The sequence below is a fragment of the Tenrec ecaudatus genome, chromosome 4 (assembly GCF_050624435.1).
Source record: "Tenrec ecaudatus isolate mTenEca1 chromosome 4, mTenEca1.hap1, whole genome shotgun sequence".
NCBI classification, from domain to species: Eukaryota; Metazoa; Chordata; class Mammalia; order Afrosoricida; family Tenrecidae; genus Tenrec; species Tenrec ecaudatus.
In genome coordinates this window covers 151,174,299-151,193,321 of record NC_134533.1, presented here as the reverse complement: position 1 = coordinate 151,193,321, position 19,023 = coordinate 151,174,299, and the positions used below count along the sequence as shown (strand labels likewise).

At 39.3% G+C, this 19,023-nt stretch overlaps 1 non-coding gene across 1 annotated transcript; it reads left to right on the top strand.

Moving 5' to 3' along the window:
* The first annotated feature begins 2,698 nt into the window (after positions 1-2,698).
* Positions 2,699-2,801, top strand: LOC142447469 (U6 spliceosomal RNA). Its single transcript, XR_012784168.1, has one exon. It is a non-coding gene; the product is annotated as a U6 spliceosomal RNA (small nuclear RNA).
* The last annotated feature ends 16,222 nt before the right edge of the window (positions 2,802-19,023 follow it).

The window sequence follows — 19,023 nt, the reverse complement described above, 5'->3', positions numbered from 1 at the left end:
ATGGTAGGTCCTGTGATGCTTGCCGATTCTAGTTACATGTCATTACTCTCTTAGGAAATGATGAGCCTTGGAAAAGTGAGAGAATGAAGGCCCTATACTGAAGCTGTAGAGTCCACTCTGATGTCCGGGGGCTGATAAGCCGTCGGACTTTGGCAAATCCTGCCAGACAGGTGAAGTCAGAAATCCGTGGGAAATGAATGAGCCGTGGCTCTGTTTTGTGCACCTGCATACACCTTTCCTCTCAACCCATTCCCTCCCTACCCTCTGCCCCATCCCCTCGCAAAAAAATACCTCAGAAACATCTCTGCCTTTTTATGAGTTTTGCCCAGATATTTTTAATTGATTGATACATATCCTTATTCTAGACCAGTGGTTCTCAACCTTCCTAATGCCGCGACCCTTTCACACAGTTCTTCCTGTTGTGATGACCTTCCAATCATAAAATTATTTTCATTGCTTCTTCATAACTGTTATTTTGCTACTGTTTTGAATCAGAGGACCCCTATGAAAGGGTCGGTCATTCAACCCTCAAAGGGGATGCGACCCACAAGTTGAGAACCGCTGCTCTAGAGGCTCAATCCACGTGAAGACCCTGCAAATGGATTTCGGGCTTTCTCCAGGAAGAACGAGAGGAAATTTAGCCACATACATTTTTTTAAACCAAAACAATAGTAAAATTGTATTTGTGTCTAACAGGATTACACTAAAATGCATACAACTCAAAATGTGACAGGCTCATTTAAACCTAATACTCTATAAGCAAACAAAAATATAGTTTATTGGTCCATGCAGTACTTACATAATTTCATGTTAACTTGATAAATAAGTCTAGGGGTGGAGTCTAGCTTGTCAATCTTTATTGTTCAACTATTTCAAACTCTTTTTTAGTATATATCTCATTGTCTACGGTAAAAACTAATAGCCATTGCAATACATACTATAACTTAAAAAAAACAATAGGTGAGAATAGTACTTAATCTCACATACTTGGGGCATGTTATCAGCCTTTTCACACCCAGTCTTGGGAGCCCCAGCCAGCCCAGCAACCTGGCAAGAGTCAACTGCCCCCACATGACCCTGCAACCTGCCTAAGACTACTAACTTCACCACAATGCCATGGAAGCAGCAGTCATAGTACACCCCCCCCCCAAAAAAAACACCCAATAAGAACTGCACAAACAAATGAACAACACATAGGACCAAAGGATTATTCTGCAGAAAAGACCCTGGAATTATTAGAAATAGAATGCAGGAGAATGATGTTTAAATAGCCACAAAGGATGGAGGAAATGATTGAAAAAAAAATAGAGATTCTACACCAAATAGAACTCTAGAAGATATATAATGAGATTTAAAAACGTACAACAATAAATAGAATGAAGGAAATGTCTAAACTTCATCTTTTGTGATAATTGTTCAACTCTTTAATACATTTAAGCAACTGAATTGGATGGAATGTGAATTGTTTGTCAATAAAATCACTAATAAAAAGGAAGACATCATGCTTGGCAAAGTAGTTATCAGCAAACAGAGGAAGGCCTTTAATTAGCTGAATTGACACAATGACTACAACAGGGTACTCAAATGTAACTTTGACTGTGAGCATGGCACAGGACGAGGCATAGTTTCATACTGTTGTATATAAGGTCACTATGAATCAGACCTGATTCAACAGCACCGAAACAAAAAATGAATATGAAGTTATATTTGTAATAAAATATCCTGTTAGACATGGTGTTTGTTTGTTTTTGTATCATTCAAGGTGATGAGAGTCTCTTCAGATGTACAATGTACAGATGTACAAACCACTCTAGAATTTTCAAAGAGATTGATTTATACAACTACTACAGGTTGGGGGCACTAAAAGGCAAGTATGCCTAGGAATTTGGGTGCATATGACTTTATGAATTAGGCTCTCTTGGAGAAGTTTGTAAGCAAGGGTGTGCAGTAACATAGGGAAGAGGGGAAAATCAAGTCCAGTAAAGCCTGGCATCGCCTGATGCACAGAGGTCTCTGGACATAAAGCACGCCACACAACCATCCTCTTCTTGCTGTTAGGCAGCTTTCTATAAACTCTCTCTGACATCACTGATGTGATGCCTATCAGCCAAGAGCAAGTCTCAGAGGAGGAAAGTGTTAAGTCCTTAGAAGTCAAAGTTCAGAGTATCCTGATGGATTCACTAGGATTTAAGAGGATCTAAGGCATTTACTACACTGAGGGTGGAAAAACAGAGAAGCCAAAGAAAGGTTAGTGAGGCCATCAAGCATTTGCAACAGCAAGAAGCATTTATGGATTGTGAATCCAAGAAAGACAAAATCCTTGACAACTTCAACTATAGGAGTAGAGCCTTCTGGATCGTCATTATCTGATGGGGCATGACACACGGTAAAGAGAAATAGCTGCAAAAATCTACTGATGATCAGAACTTGGAATGTGTAACATATGAATCTGGGAAAATTGGAAGGGATCAAAATGAAATGAGGTGCATATAGATCGATATCCTTATTATTAGGGAGCTGAAATGGACTGGAATTGGCCATGTACAATTAGAAAATAATATGAGTTACCATGGCAGGAATAACACAATGAAGAGGAATGATGTGGCATTCATTATCCAAAGGACGTTACAAAATCAATCATGAAGCACAATGCTGTCTGTGATAGGATTACATCTATCCACCTTCAAGGAAATACAATGTGCTTTGGCAGCACAGATACTAAAATTGCAATAACACAGAGAAGATTAGCATGGCCCCTGTGTAAGGATGACATGCATATTCGTGAAGTGTTCCATATTTTTTAAAGGAAATGCAATCAATAGGACAATTATTCAACCTTATGCACCAACCACAAAAACTAGTGATGAAGACATTTCATTCTATCAACACCTTCAGTCTGAAATTAATCAAACATGCAATCAAGATGCATGGCTAATTATGCTGATTGGAATGTAAAAGTTGGAAATACACAGGAAAGGAACACTGGTTGAAAACAATGGACTCTGATAGAAATGAATATGGAGGTCGCATGATAGAATTTCACAAAGCCAAAAACTTGTTCAGAAAAAATACTTTTTTTCAAGGACACAAAAGGCAACTATACCTATGTATTTATCCTAATGGAATACAAAGCAATCAAATTGACTAAATCTGTGGAAAGAAACGATAGAGAAGCTTCATATCTGCAGCTAAAACCAAGCCAGGAGCTGACTGTGAAACAGACCATCAATTGCTCATATGCAAGTTCAGGTTAAAGCTGAAGAAAATTAAAAGAAGTCTATGAAAGTGAAAATAAAACTTTAAGTCTATCCCACCAGAATTTCAAAGACATCTCAAGAACAGATTTTCTGCATTAAACACTTATGACAGAAGACCTGATGAGCTGTGCAAGGACATCAAGAGGATCATTCATAAAGAAAGCGAACACTCATTAGGAAGGCAGGAACAAAAGAAAAGATCACAGTGGATGTCAGAAGAGACCTGAAACTTGTAGTTACTAGTAGAGCAACTAGAGCAAATCAAATAAATGATGACATCAAAGAACTGAATAGAAAATTTCAAAGGGCAGCTAGAGAAAACAAAGCCAAATATTACAATGAAATGTGCAAAGACCTAACATTAAAAACAAAGGGAAGATCAAGCTCAGCATATGTTAAATTGAAAGAACTCAAGAAAAATGTCAAGCTCCAAGTTGCAAAACTGAAAGGTTCTTAGTTTAGGAGATTCAAACCAAGCACTAAACTCAGTGCCTAATGAAACAGGAAGTTGATTCTAACTCATAACAACCCAAAGGACAGATTAGAACAGCCCTTTTAGTTTCTGAGCCTTTAAATCTTTAGAGGAGTAGACAGCCTCATCTTTATCCTACAGCGAAAATGATAGCTTTGAACTGCTGACCTTGTGGCTATCAATTCAAGGTATAACCCACTACACTACCAGAGGACTAGATGTCCAAATTCAGGGCACCCTCTCTACAGGAAATGTTTCTCTCTGTGTTGGCTCAGGGGAAATCCTTGGCTTTTCTTCGCTTCTTGGTAGCTATGTGGTATGGCATCTCTTCCCTTTGCTTGTTTATTCTGCTCTTTAATTTATCAAAATGGAGTATTCTAAAACACCTTACATCAATACTGCCTCATTAACATAGCAAATAAAACACATTGCCAAATGAATTATAACCGAGTGTAAAAGTTCAAATTTATAAATCAGATGTTTGTGAGGCACAGTTCAAACCTGACACCATCACGTATTGCTTTCTAAAGGAGTAAAATTCTGTTTGTAGCAGATTGAGGGGAAAACTCAATGAAATTTAGGGAGAAGAGAAGTTAGGCAGAGCTATCTTCAACTTGAACACCATTGCTAGCCCCACAACCATGGCGATAGTCCAGCCAGCCTCTGGAAATGGAAACCGAGCGAAAGCTGAGCTAAAGATGTGAAAAATAAAGGACGATAAACCAAGAAAGCACACAGATTTGGGGGTTGGGGAAGCAAGCTTATCTTCCATTCCCCATTTAAAAGCAATTCTTCTTTTAAATCTACTCTTCTATATTTGTTAGTTTTATTGATCACACTCCCTCATTTTTATAACATCTCTCTCCAATATGACTAGAAAAATGTGCTGTAAAAGGCCACCTACACTCAAATAATCTATGGGATGTTGATGAAATCCTTTATCTCAAACCTTTATTTAACTGGCAGTATTTTGTAGGGGTTTTTTGCGAGTAGCTTTTTATTGTTCTGGTTGTTGTTTTCTGACTTTCTTCTCAAGGTGCTAATGATGTATCAAAAGATCCAAAACAAACAACTATATCAATGCAAACAAGGGAAGGGAGGTTGGAGTAGAGACCCAAAGCCCATCTGTAGACAATTGCATATCCCCCACAGAAGGGTTAGAAGGAAGGGATGATTCAACCAAAATGTAGTATAGCACCAAAGAATCACACCTCATTCTTCCAGTTCCTGACTGCTTCCTCCCCCCACCCCCACTACCATGACTCAGTTCTACCTTACAACTCTTGCTAGACTGGAGAATGCACATTGGTACAGATAAGAGCCCTCACACATGGAATTCAGGCCAGACAAACCCCTCAGGAACAGTAGTGGGAGTAGCGATATCACAAGGGTAGGGGGAGGTTCAGGAAGGGGGAGGAAGGGGAGAACCCCTCACAAAGTTGGATATATAACCCATCACCCCCAAAGGGATGACTAACAGAAATGTGGGTGAAGGGAGACAGTAAACAGAGTAAGATATGAAATAATAACAATATAATAATTAATCATGGATTCATGAGGGTGGGAGAGTGGGGGAGGGAGGGGTATAAAGAGGAGCTGATACCAAGGGCTCAAGTAGAGAATGTTTTTGAAATGATGATGGCAACACATATGCTTCATACAACTGATGCATGGAATGGTATAAGAGCTGTAAGAGCCCACAGTAAAATTATTTTTAAAAGAAAAGTTAATGAACAAATTATATTATCTCTTCATTAAAAAAGGGAATGATGATAAATTGGCAACTTATAATTTGATACTATATTCAGACAATTCATTGTCTTGATTCATAAGTTTAGAACATCATCATTTGATTCTCAGAAAATATTTTCAAGTAGACCTCTTCCTATTACCAAAGATTAAAAGATTCTGGAGGCATGAGGTTCAGATCAATTCATGAGGTATTGCTTGTACTCAGGAGGGCCTACAAAGATCAAATCCATGTTTACATGTAAGAACTTTTTGATGTGCTGGAAACAACTGTTAAACCCTCTGGGACGTCTGGTGGTCTATGCTGAGAAATCTTTATATATTAACTAGCAAAAATTGCACGATCAGAGATAGCACAAGATTAATTCCCATAGTAGTGTGGTCTGAAGGGGAGAAAATAAATTATAAATAGAGAAAAGTGCAGTTGGCTTTTTTAAAAATCAGCTTTAGAAATGCCCCCTCTGATACCTCTAGCAGCCTCATCCTTCTTTCTGTTTTGATATTGCATGCTGGTGGGGGGTGATATGAAAGAAAATGTTGAAAAATAGAAAAAGAATGTTAGAGCAGAGAGTGCTGGTATATTCTAAAGAGACCAGAATGGGGGAGGGGGTTGTTTGTTAAGCTGCCTGCCCTTTATGAAGTAGACAAGGGAATCCTGGACAGAAAGTAATATTTTGTTTTAAGGTCATCTAACCTCACTTCCACCTTTTAGGCAAAAGTATACCCGATAAACACTTAAACATAGATATAATAAGAAAATTCCCCTGAAATTTTATGTGACCTAGAATGAAGTGGTCTCTCCTTGGCCACCTCCACTTACTCCCATTATCATAAGAGTTTCAAGTAGATGGATTCCTTTTTACAAGTTGCTGAAACCAATTACTGCATCTAGTTTTCTACCATGATGTCAGTAAACTTAAGGTATTAGGAGATTTCTCGAAAAAAGCTCTTCCTAGCCACGAATTTATCTTATATCTGGCCGTTGTCTTTCTCTTGGTACCTGGGATTCATCAGTCTCCTCAAGTACACATTTATCAGGCTATTGCTTGTTTGGGTACACTTTGCACCGTACTGTCGGGGATGCAGGAAAATGACCCTGAAGTCCAGGAGCTTCTTGATCCTCTTACCTCAGTCTGAGCAGCCTATTTCTCTCCTTTCTCACCTTTTGAGACTCTATTAATCTTTAAAGATTGAGTATCAATTCTACCTTTCCATTAATTTTCTTACTGCAGTTGTTTCTTTTCTGAATGTCTCTTGTTTTTGTTTTGTTTTTGTCTCACCTTCTGGAATCCAAGGGCTACCAAGATGGGAAGTGGGAGAAACAGTCATCAAAGTCTCAAGTGGCTAAGAAATAGAAAGACATTGAAAGACCAGACCCAAAGAGTCAGCCAGCATGGGACAAGTAGGTATGAGAGGGAAGACAATGACAAGTGAAAGGTACAGAGGTGTAGAATCAAAAACACCCTATATGTGTTCTGAGTAAGCTAATGGGAACGATTCTTATATGAAGCACTCATCATGCAGAGAAGTTCTCAAATTTTGGACCACTGATTTCCAATAGAAAGTAATGTTACACAGAAGCCACGTGGAAACCCCTGGCAGTGCTGAGATGCTTACAATGCCACTGGATCCATAAAACTTCCCACCCACTGACCTGTGATTTTCCTGCGTTTGGCATCATTGCATGTGTTACATGAGTCTGAAGAGGATTTTATAGATTAGTATTGGACATATGGGCTAATATCAGACTTGTGGACTTGATCTGGACTGGGCTGGGATGTTTTCTCTATATTTAACTGCTCTTGTATATAAAGCTCTTTCTTGTACACACACAGTAACATTAGTCACATATGTCATTCTCTAAGAGAACTAGAAATTTTATTTTTCTCTAAGAGAAATTCTAAACTTTATTTTAGAATTTTCATTTTCTAAAAGAAATTCTAAAATGCTTTTTCTAAAAGAATTAGGTGACATTTATTTTAGTAATATGAGATTCAGTAAAAAAATATTGCTATAGGGTTCCGGCTCATGCATGCCTAGGTTCATTCCAAACAAAACATTGAAACAGGACTCTGTGATCTCTGCAGACAAATTTACTCAGCAATGCACATCTTAATTTTGTTAAGGTGCTTGCTGTAACAGTTCTGCTTGGGCTGCTAACTGCTAAGATCAGCAGTTTGAAACCACCACTCAGTCCTCAGGAGAAAAACAGTGCTTTCTACTCCATTAAAGAGTTAAAGTCTTGGAAACTCACAGGGCCGGTTCTACCCTATCCTAGGGGGTTACTATGAGTTGGTATTGAATCAGTGGCAATGAATTTGGGTGTTTTATTTTTTTATTATAGCAGTCTCTCAGCAATTGTTCATCAAGACAGAAAGGTACAAAATGGTTGAAAGTGAAAGCTTGTTTGATTGATCAAGCAAAGGAGCGCAGGACTAGTGTCACAAGGATGGCTCCCAACAGGCTCAACAGTATACGTATGGGTAAGGAATTTTGAGGGACTCTGAAGTTGATTGGATGATGCCAAGAGATGATTTGGAGGTTGATCTTGGTTTGTGTATGGTCTCAGGATTTTTGTGACCCTACAATGGATGCCAGGAGAACAAACTGGCAGAATCCACCACCATGTTGGTGATGGTCCATCAATATAGATTAGCCCAACCTAGGTATTCTCAAACTGGTTGATCTGGTTAAAACCAGTTCTTTCATCCCGACATCTAATTTGTTTTTCTATCACCCCTCTGAATTCAACCCTTAAAAGGTTAATAGTGCAAAGACAGAGCTGGTATTGTCCCAAGCAATTAGGTCATCCAGCAGTTCTACATAATCTTGGGCATTGTCTCACTTTCACAAAATAAAAAAGGTTCAATTAAAAGTTTGGCTTCCAAGATGAGTAAAGGGTTACACTCTCAGTCAACTATATACCTGTTCTGGAGAGTGGCTGATTACAGAAGTATGAAACTTGTACTACAAGCCATCCAGTTGATTTGGACTCAAGGCAACCCAATGGGTGTCCATGGCTTGTCTCTCAGAGCTAGACCACCAAACCTTTCTCGTGTGGTACCTCTGGATGGGCTTGAGCCTCCAGCCTTTAAGTTAGAGGATTAACCGTTTGTAACACCCACATGTTCCATGATCGCTATGCCTATGACCCAATCATGTTATTTGTTTACTCAGAATAGAGAAATAAAACAGAGTTAAACAGTGGAATGTCTATAAAGACTGTGGAAGAATGGCAACTAAAAGGGGGAGAGAACAAACACTAGAAATAAAGAGACATTTTGTGAGCAACGGCATTCTATTCAATATTCTAAATTGATTGATCCCTACAGTGCAATCTTCTCCCTTCCACCTGTTACTCCTAGTCTCCCTTCTTCCCACCCCTAAATGTTGTGTGTCATCAAGCCAGATTCAGCATTCTTCTTAAAACTCGAGTCTCTAAGGGTCTAGAGCCTTTCAATGTGAGGGCCTCTGACTTCATGCAGAAATCCCGTGAAATGAGTTCTCCAAGATGTCCAGAGTCAGTGGAAACTAGGATGAACAAAACCCAACAAAGCTCAGCTGTTCTTGAAGTAAGAGTCTTGAGTATTGAGATGCCTAAAGACAGAGATGTGGGTGAGTGAATAAGTATAGTTTATGATGAAAACAATGATTACAAGATCTAAGCCACAATATGCACCAAATGTCGTTGCTGCGCACTCTGGGAGAGCAGAAACAGATTGTAGCCAATATCCACAGAATATAGATCATATTAAAGCCACGGAGAACATGTCACAACAAGAGAGGAAGCGCTTCGGTGTCATAGTGGTCTTCCTACATTGCCCCATTGTGGTAGTTACCTAATCTGGTGTCAATTTGAGGATTAAGAGTATTGGGGTGGAGTCTACCTTGTGAATCTGGAGATAGCCAATGAGACCTCTATGTGGGCATGGCTTTCTCCTAAGAATTTTGGGAAATCTGTTTCTTAACTCCTAGGAGGTGGGAAAGACTCTCTGTTCACTCCCCGGGAAACATTGCAGCTGATAAGGCACATGGAACTACACTAGTGCCCTGAGCTGGAGACGCCTCATGGACCTACCCTGATGCAACCAGACCTACCTCTCAAGCCAGAGAAGTCATGTAGAGACCCCTGCCAGCGCTGAGATGCTTACAATGCCACTGGATCCCAAGACATTCTCCCCACTGGCCTGTGATTGTCCTGCATACGGTGTCATTGCATGTATTTCATGAGTCTGAAGAGGACTTTATAGATTGGTATCAGACATATTATTGAATTTATAGGCTTGGACTGGATTGGGTTGGGGTGCTTTTTGAACGTACAATTGCCCTTTATATAAAACTCTTTCTTATATACATATGAGTTTCTATGGACTCGTGTTTTTAGTCTACCCAGGCTAACACACCCATAGATAAACTTTAACCTGTTTTTTGTTTTCCTTCTTATTCTTTTTGATGTGTGGAATTCAACCTATCTTACCAATAAAGAACCAAAAAATGGCTAAGGGAGTGATTGTAGACATCAGTCAACACATGTTTAAATCCTTTTGTAGTCCATGACACACATATAATCACCTACCAAAATTTCAGATTCTCAGATCTCTTGGGAAGCTTCTACCCAGCTGTACTATGGTATGTGCTACCTCCTGGTAGGAGATGGTCGAGCTGGATGACTCTAAAGAAATGGGCCTCAGCTCAGCAATCCTACTGCTGAAATCCACTTGGGACATACGTGTTCCCTTAATTGTATCAAAATCCATATTACCTCCAAAGCACGATTTCCCCTTGACTTCAGCATGGCCAAAATCACAAGGCGTCAACAAAAAAATTCAAAGCTGAAAGGTTTACAACTGTTATCCTATCTCCACTGTAGTTCATATCAATCTTTCTGTCTCATTTTGCAAAGAAAGGCTGGTTCATTCCTATTTTAAAATTTGAATAGAGTGTCAGGTTCTTAAGAAGTTTTAGGGTGAATCTTCCAGAGCCTTTCTTTCATCCTTCGTTTCCTCGTCCTTCACCTGGTATTTTCTTTCTGTGCCCTGGTATCTCCTTTTCCTTATTGTTAGTCCAAATTCTTAAAATATAGCCATGGAACCCTTAACAAATACCAAGCCCTGGAGTTCCAATTGCAGTTCTGGGGTAGAGTCCTCACCGTCCATTCAAGAGACCCAGATTGGATTCCTAGTGAAGGCACTTCAGGCGCAGCCCGCACCTACCCATCCCTGGATACTTGCAGATTGCTGAGATGCTCAACAGCCTTCAACAACGCTTTCAAACTAAGACTAAGGGGAAAGGCCTGGTGATCTACTTCTAAAACTCAGACATTTGAAAGTCCTCACAATGTCTGGTGCACAGGGGGTTATGGGTGTCATGCAGGACTGGGTATTGTTTCATTCAGTTATGTGTGGGGGTCACCATGAATCGGGTCAAATGTCAGCAGCTAACAATAACAACAAATTGGCCATTAAGTTTGACCATGGGCCTAAATATTTATTCTGAGGAGCCCCCTTGAAATTCCTGACCTAAATCTTGCTCAGAGTCAGGGCTTCCATTTCCCTAAATTAGATTGTCCACACTCAGACCCATAGTTGACATGCTACAAAGCGGATCGCTTTGATTTAGAAAATCGTCACAGTTTTCTTTCAGAAGATCTTTTCTCTAACTCATTCCAACAGTACCAGAGTTTATCCATTAATTTGAAATCACTTTTAACTTCTGAAAAAAAGGAATTGTTTTTAAGACCAGGCTATCTCGATTCAATTTTTTAGATCCAACTAATCACCACAGTTTTCTTTGATGTAAGCATTCATTTCCTCCATCTATTTCCACGTGGCCTACTTTTGCAGGTAATTGAGAATAGTTGACCGCTGTATTATAAAGGTATGTGCTTGTCCTTCTGTACCACTACACCTCAGCTTAAACAAGAGATCTTGAAACTCTAATTTTCACTCTCACCCCCACTTTTCAAAAGAGAGAAAGTTAAAAGTTATTTGAATCTAAGGCTTAAAATACCCAACTGATGAGCAAGTTCACTTTTTAAAATGACATTAATAGAAATGCTTCATCAGGTCCTGGCAGAGATACAAGTGATTAGAGGCATTTATACTATGCAATTAATGAAACTAAAAGATTAAAGAAGCCCCAGTTCTTAGAATTGAGACTAGAATTGAGACTAAGAGTCAGTATCTACTTTAAGGATTTCATCAGAGAGTCAAAGTTTGTTACTGATGTTTTAAAGCTTGGTACAACAAAACTCAGCGAACATTTCTCAACACGGGTGGACATCACTGGGCTTTTTCAAGGCACTGTGCTTTAGAAGCTTGGAAAATATATTCATGAGCGCTTAGATTTCTGGGAACGAGCTTGCTGTTGATTGTATACTGAGTCGGCATATGAGCATTCATCCTGGGCCACTTTCTCCACGATGTGATCTGCCATAAAATAGCTACAGTAGATACAATATCCCTACTGTTATTTAATTGGTATGTTTTAGAACCTCCTACGTGAACTTTTTCATGGATCACCACTCATTAATATTAAACCTGAAGGATAAAAATCTTACAAGAAATGACTTCCCCCTACGTGCTTTACTCAGTTAAGCAAATCGTTTGTATTTATCAGCTAATTCTCAACTAGGTCTTAATTCTTTTCAAACGAACCAGTTCCCAACATGGACTTCATGCCAGTCACTTGGTTTTGAACCTACACAGCAAAATAAGGTAAACAAATATCCATCCACAATACGGTTCCATCACAAAGCTCTTAATGTGCACGTGCGCTGCAGTAGAGAACTGAGCCTAGAGGCTTTGGGGAAACTATACTGGTGAATTGTACATGAAAGTCAGGCTGATCTTAAAAAAGGAAACACTGTCAGGGTATTCTGATTAATAGTCTGGAGAACTGTTAACAATAGGAGGATAATCTACATCTAAAACTCAAGTACATATTTTAGCTGGCTGTTTGGAATCCAAAACACAAAGGGAAATTATAAAAGACTTTTTGTCAACTTTAAAATATGTTTACCACTTCCATACCAAGCACTTTCACTTGCCTGTCCGTTTAGCACACTATGATGGCCTGTGTGTGCCTATGAAACTGGAAGGTGTGCCAGGACTAATTCAAATACCAGTGCCGGGTCATAGATGGCGCACAGATTTCAGCAGATGTCCCATACTGAGAGCGGATTGCAAAATAGGAAAGGGCTATTTATTTCTGAGGACTTAGCCACTGAAAAGGAGCCCCATTGACATTGTTGGATAAGCGTTAGCTTCCTAAGCAAAAGGTCAGCAGTCAAATACCCCAGCCACTTTGGAGTGGCTCCTGTCAAAAATGACAGTGTCAAAAACACTCTAGAGGGTCACTATGCCTCTGTCATGACTCAATGGCAGTGAGTTTGGGTTTTGGAGACCCATGGAAAGCCTCATGACTCTCAGCAGAACATGGTCAAATTATACTGCTTGGAACTGAGGCCCGAGGGTTGGAAGACATTCAAAACACTACTGAGTAGGGTAGACTTTCATGACATGGTTGGAGGAAAGTGGGGAGGACCTTTCTCTGCTGCTGGAGAATCACTCAAAGTAAGAAAAATACCACCATCCACCGTAGACACCCATCAATATTTGAAATACACAAAATATGAATCTTGAGAAACATGAAGCCATTCGAAGTGAAATACGATACGTAAAGACCCCTAGGCATGAGCGAGCTAAAATAGACCAGCCCTGGCCATTTGAGTCACGCAATTACAAGGTTTACTATGCCAAGAATGACCTATTTAAGTCTTACATATATGAAATTCAGAAGAGCTAAATCTATAGGGACAGTAACTGCATAGGGACATGGCAAGGAAGGATGGGAGAAATGGGGAGCAAACAACAAAGAGCATGAGACGAATGCTTTGAAATTGATTGTGGTGATATTATATAAATCTTAATATCATTGAACAATTAAATTGTATGACATGTGAAGTATATGCCGTTAAAAAAGAAAGAGAAGAAACAAACAAAGAACGAACGAAAAGGAAGGAAAGAAAACTTCTGGCCCAGTATTTGGACAGACACCTAGACCTGCACCGAGTACCTATGAAAAGTTTGCTTTCTTGCTCAGGAAACTGCATCTGACTTGCCTTACTTGATCTCAAACTCTTGGGACACGAGCCAGCAGCCTGGTGGGACTCAACAGCTTCTGTAGACTTGTGAGACAACAACCAGATTTGATGTGGAAAAATAAATTATCTGGTGTCTGAAACTCTGACTTGTGACTTGCCAACCTACACAACTACCTGAGACATTTCTTTAAGGCCTACGAGTTCCATGAAATATTCTATCAAACTGTCAAACCCTCTGAAGGATCTCATGGAGAAAGCTGAGTGGTGGTTATTATCAAGAATTATAGAGTGATTGCTTTAGAAAAGTAAAAATATTGGGATATCTTTAACTTCCACCTCCTTGGACCAGTCATGTACTAATCTTATTAAAGAAATTATCCATGGGTGGCCAAAGCTTGGCAGAAAACCACCCAGCAAAGGCTCAACAGAGAGTCCTTAACCATTACATTAGGCCCAGTTGACTAGAGAAACAAATTCAGACACAGGTTTATATCAAGAATTACATGTCAAGAACTTAACCAAACCCAATCCAATTCAAGTCCATAAGTCCAATAGTAATGCATAAGTCCCTATCCAAACTTATGAAGCCACATGAAATGATACAGAATGAAAAAAATCACAGGCCAGTGCGTGCAAAGGCGTGTGGATCCAAGGTTGGTGGAAATAATAGCAGGACTCCAGCAGTTCTCAGGGTGGCTAGCAAGCAGGAAGGTAAAGGAGAGAAAGAGGGGGAGATTCCCTGACTCCTCCTTATGGGAGAGCTCACAAGGGGGCACCATCAGCCCGTGACCTGTCGGTTGAGTACTATTCCTACATTTGTAGGTCTTCAAAGTGACATGAAGTCATGTAATGACCACAATCACAACCACGATCCCGCTCATTCCTCATAGCCAATCATGGACATTTTCTGAAAATTTCAATGACGAATAATTAGGTATCCCTCCACCTTGACAGTTTTGATTGGCCCCTTCTGACTTCTTTTTCTTTCCTAAACTTTATATATATGTGAACCCATTTTTCTATATTCAATAATATAATAAGATTGCATAGACATAGATAAATTCTCAGGACCCAAACTTATTTAGGGGTGAATCAATGGCTTGGTATCATCAATTATTAAATATTTATTTATTTATGTGTGCAATCATTCATTCATTCTTCCTGCTCCCTGTTTCTTCCCCCTCCCTCCCCCACCCACCCTTTCTCACCAAATCTTTATAAGTTATAGATTATTATTTTCATATCTTATTTTGTCCTCCCTCACCCTGCACCCACTTTTCTGTTGTTCATCCCCCTGGGAGGGGGTTATATGTCAATCCTTGTAATCAACTCCCCCTTTCTCCCCCATCTTCCCCTAATCCTCCTGGTTTCTCTACTCTCATTATTGGCCCTGAAGGATTTATCTATCCTGGATTCCCTGTGTTGATGGCTCTTATCTGTAGCTGTGTACTCATATCTATATGTTAAAAATTAAGGTTGCAAATGGACATTGGGCCTCGACTCAAGTACTTCCTCAAAACAAGAACACTTTGTTCTAATAATCTGACATTCTATGATGCTCACCTTCCTGACATGATCAGTGAAGACAAAATGGGTGCATAAGCAAATGTGGTGAATATAGCTGATGGTTCCCAGCTATCCAAAGCTATAGTGTCTGGGGTCTTAAAGACTTGAAGATAAACAAGCAGCCATCTAGCTGAGAAGCAACCAAGCCACATAGAAGACGCACACCAGTCTGTGTGATTAGAGTTGTCGGTGGGATCAGGTATCAGGCATCTCAGACCCAGAACAAAACCATACCCAAGGTGAATAGGGCCGAGGGGGGCATGGAGTGGAGACCCCATGCCCATCTGTAGAGAGTTGGACATCCCCTTCCACAGGGAATAGACGAGCCAGTCAGGGTGCAGTGTAGCACCGATGAAACACACAACTTTCCTCTAGTTCTTTGGTGCTTCTTTCCGCCCACTATCATGACCTCAATTCTACCTGACAAATCAGATTAGAACAGAGAATGAACCTTTTTCATGAAGGCTTCAAACAAGACCAAGACACTCTTACTACTGAAAGAACTTGTCGCCAGTCATTCACTGATAAAAACAAGTTTTACTTGCAATACACCTGTGTGTGTATGAGCTAGAAATGTAGCAATGGCTTCTACTTACCCTCTTATTTTGTATAGTTTGAATTGTTTATGATGTATGTATGGATATCACTAGTAAGGGAAAACATTTTTTAAGTTTTATACTGAAACGCAAAATGAGGAGAAAACACCTAAAAATATAAAGATATTATGTAACATGCATATTTTTTCTAGTCAAAACTTAATTGTACATCAATTTTAGCATCCATCTTAAATCTCATCCTCACAATTTATATTTTTCCTTTTAAATATAACATCTAGGTTTTCATTTTCTATCCTAAGTCATCCTTCCATGAACTCTTTGGTGATTCATATATATATATTATCATCTTCATTTTCTTATTTCGTTGACTTTGAAAAAATGGATGAAGTATAAATTAAAATTTAAATGAGGATGGCAAGACTTTCTTCTTGTTTTCTTTGAAGTGCCATCAGCATAAAAACCAATTACTGCAGACATATGCTTAGTAGAGATGAGAGTCAAGAAAACCCTCAATAAGATTGATAAAATAGTTGGAATAATGCACCAGATTTATTAATTCTAAGAGCAGTGCAGAATTGGGCAACATGGCAAATTATTATACATGAGGTCAATCACCATGAATAGACACCAACTCAACAGTATCTAACCACAATATGAAGAATATTGCATGGGACATTATTTAGAGACTTAAAGTCCACAAAATAAAATGGTATTCCCCCCCTATCAACAGCTAGGGGACTAGTCCAACTTGCTTGTTCAGAAATGTTTTCTTCTGCAAAATTCAATCCTGCCCTATCTTGTTCCATTCCACCCCACTTAATGATTCCTGGGAATTCCCAATGAATGTTTCCCATGAGCTGAGAAGCCAGCAACCACATGGCAACTTTTCTTTTCTCTTCTGCCCACCTGTGTGGATGTGATTTCCCAAGGTCTTTGCCAGAAAGACTAAAGGAAAATCCTTCAATATTGTGCCAGTACCTTCTGTGAGCTGTTTTCTTCTAGGAACTGCTCATCTGATCAGCACTCCGCTACCACTCCCCTTTCCACCAACTGCTCCTTCTTCGGCTATTATCCTTCCACCAAACCCAAGCATTCCCTCTTGGCACTGCACCTCCTTTGGTGGGTCTACCACTTCCCTTAGGAATGCGTATTCCATCCAGCCACCACTTCCAATGGGCTGGTTATCCACTTCCACTGTGTCCACTGATTCAAGTCCTGATTATCTGCCCAGCTTCTGAGTTCATTGACCCTCGTATTCTCTGATGAAAATTAGCTGGGTTCCCGGTCTCATCCTGGTATTGGAAACTGTTAGGAGAGTGCCCAAAAAACCACCTGTGTCCCAGTGTCATAAGCAATTTATGAAGACACAGTATTTTCTCCTTTTAATTATAGGGATTTCACGCTAAGAAATTTGAATATGAAGAAAAGGAATGGGACAAGGGAAATATGGCTGCAATAGGATATAAATACTGTCCTTTATTAAGATCTTTTAGACTTGCCTGCTCCTTCCTTATGGGCAAGGGTTTGTTATTGATTTAACTTGTTGCCTGACATCCTCTTCCAGGAGAATCAATTCTCTTTCAAGAGATGCATCATTCTCTTGTGCAATTAAGCCTTGGGAGACTGCCCCATCAATTTCTCAGACACTACAACACCTGTCAGAGTTCTTGAGATATACCTGACTTAGGCTGAAGCTGAAAACTGTGCTAGAGCTATAAATGATGACTTGAATAAATAGAAGAATATCATATCCCTGACTAGGAAACTAAGTATTATTTACAAGGTCTTTTGTTTTCCTAAATGAAATAATAGTTTCAACAAATCTGTCAAGCATCATCAGCTTGGGGACACAAAACAAAGTCATATCATATGTTATTTAAATGAATGTGCTTCTGACCCAATTCTGCTCATCATGAAAATTCATGGTCAAAACTGTTGCATTTCACTGCTGCATTTGTTTGATTATCTTCCAAGAAATATATGATCTATAATTGTAATTAATTCTGACACTAACTGGAGTGAAAATAATCTCTTTATTCATAAAACATCTCGTAAACATTGGCTCATATGCTTATTTATGATAGAATAAAAGAGAATTATAAAAGACTATTATGATCATTGTTTCTGTAATTGTTGGCCACTCTAAATCTCTGTCATTACCAATAAGGAAAGTAACTTTAATTGGGTGTTCTCAATAAGGCCCTGCATTTAGTTGGCACTTGGCTCCAATTAGTTTATTTTAAACATATGATCAATTTGGGAAAATTTCCTGAAACGTATCTTATTTCCTTCCCATTGTCTCTGCTGTCTTAGTTACCACCCCAAAGATAATCATCAACAAATGAAGACTTATCAATTTAAAAAAAAAAGCCAACTTGTCCAAGTCTGTTCCTGCCTCAGATTCATGTGTTTTCACTGTGAGAAGGATTTTGACAATTGCCGTATGCAAAAGTCAAAGAAGAAATAGCCTTGCTTTAGCTTAATTAGGCAGCCTCAGGGTACTCTTATTTATGTATTTTTGGGAATGCTCTAAACTAGTGCAGAATTCAAAAACATATTACCACACTAATTAAAATACTTTAAAATGCCAAGTCAAGGATAGAGCGGTTTTTCAAGTGTTTACGGCTGGATGGTGTATCTCTTCCAATCATTCACTGGAAAAAATATGTGCAATTTTCATGGTATGAAGATGCCATTAGGATGAAAAAAAATCGGAGGCCCTGTTTCATGTTTTAAAATGAAAGAGTCTACTTGACTTCAGAATAAAAGATAGCATGCGTAACCTTTTAAAAAATTATCAAAAGCAATGTCCTTGATGTTAGCCTGTCATTTTTCCCTTTGATTAGTCAAAAACAACAATATATATTCACATAACGTTTTCCTTCAAAGGCACCGAAGAACTGGCTTTAAAGGGTTTTTTTTTTTTAAACTGTTTCTCAGTATCGCTTTAAGGGACATGCATGATTGCTAATGAAGATAATCTGTTCAAAGAAACACTCAACAAAATTACTCACTCCCCTCAGCTGTCTATACCCTCTAATTTCTCTCAATCCCATGCAGGGTCTCTTACAGGCATCGTAAAATGTTAAACCTAGCCACAGTGGTGACAGGGAGAGAGCAGTGAATTCGAACTTGTAGCCTCATGAATGGTAAGGACAGCAAAGGTTGTCTGGTAAAGCCACCCACTTGTGGAGTTTTTGTTACAGGAGCACCAGGACACAAATATTCTAGGTCAACCTGGCTGGCTGGCTCCTCTGAGAACAGAACACTTCATATGGGCACTGGAAAAGCAGTCCGAATGGACGAGCCTAAACCCGA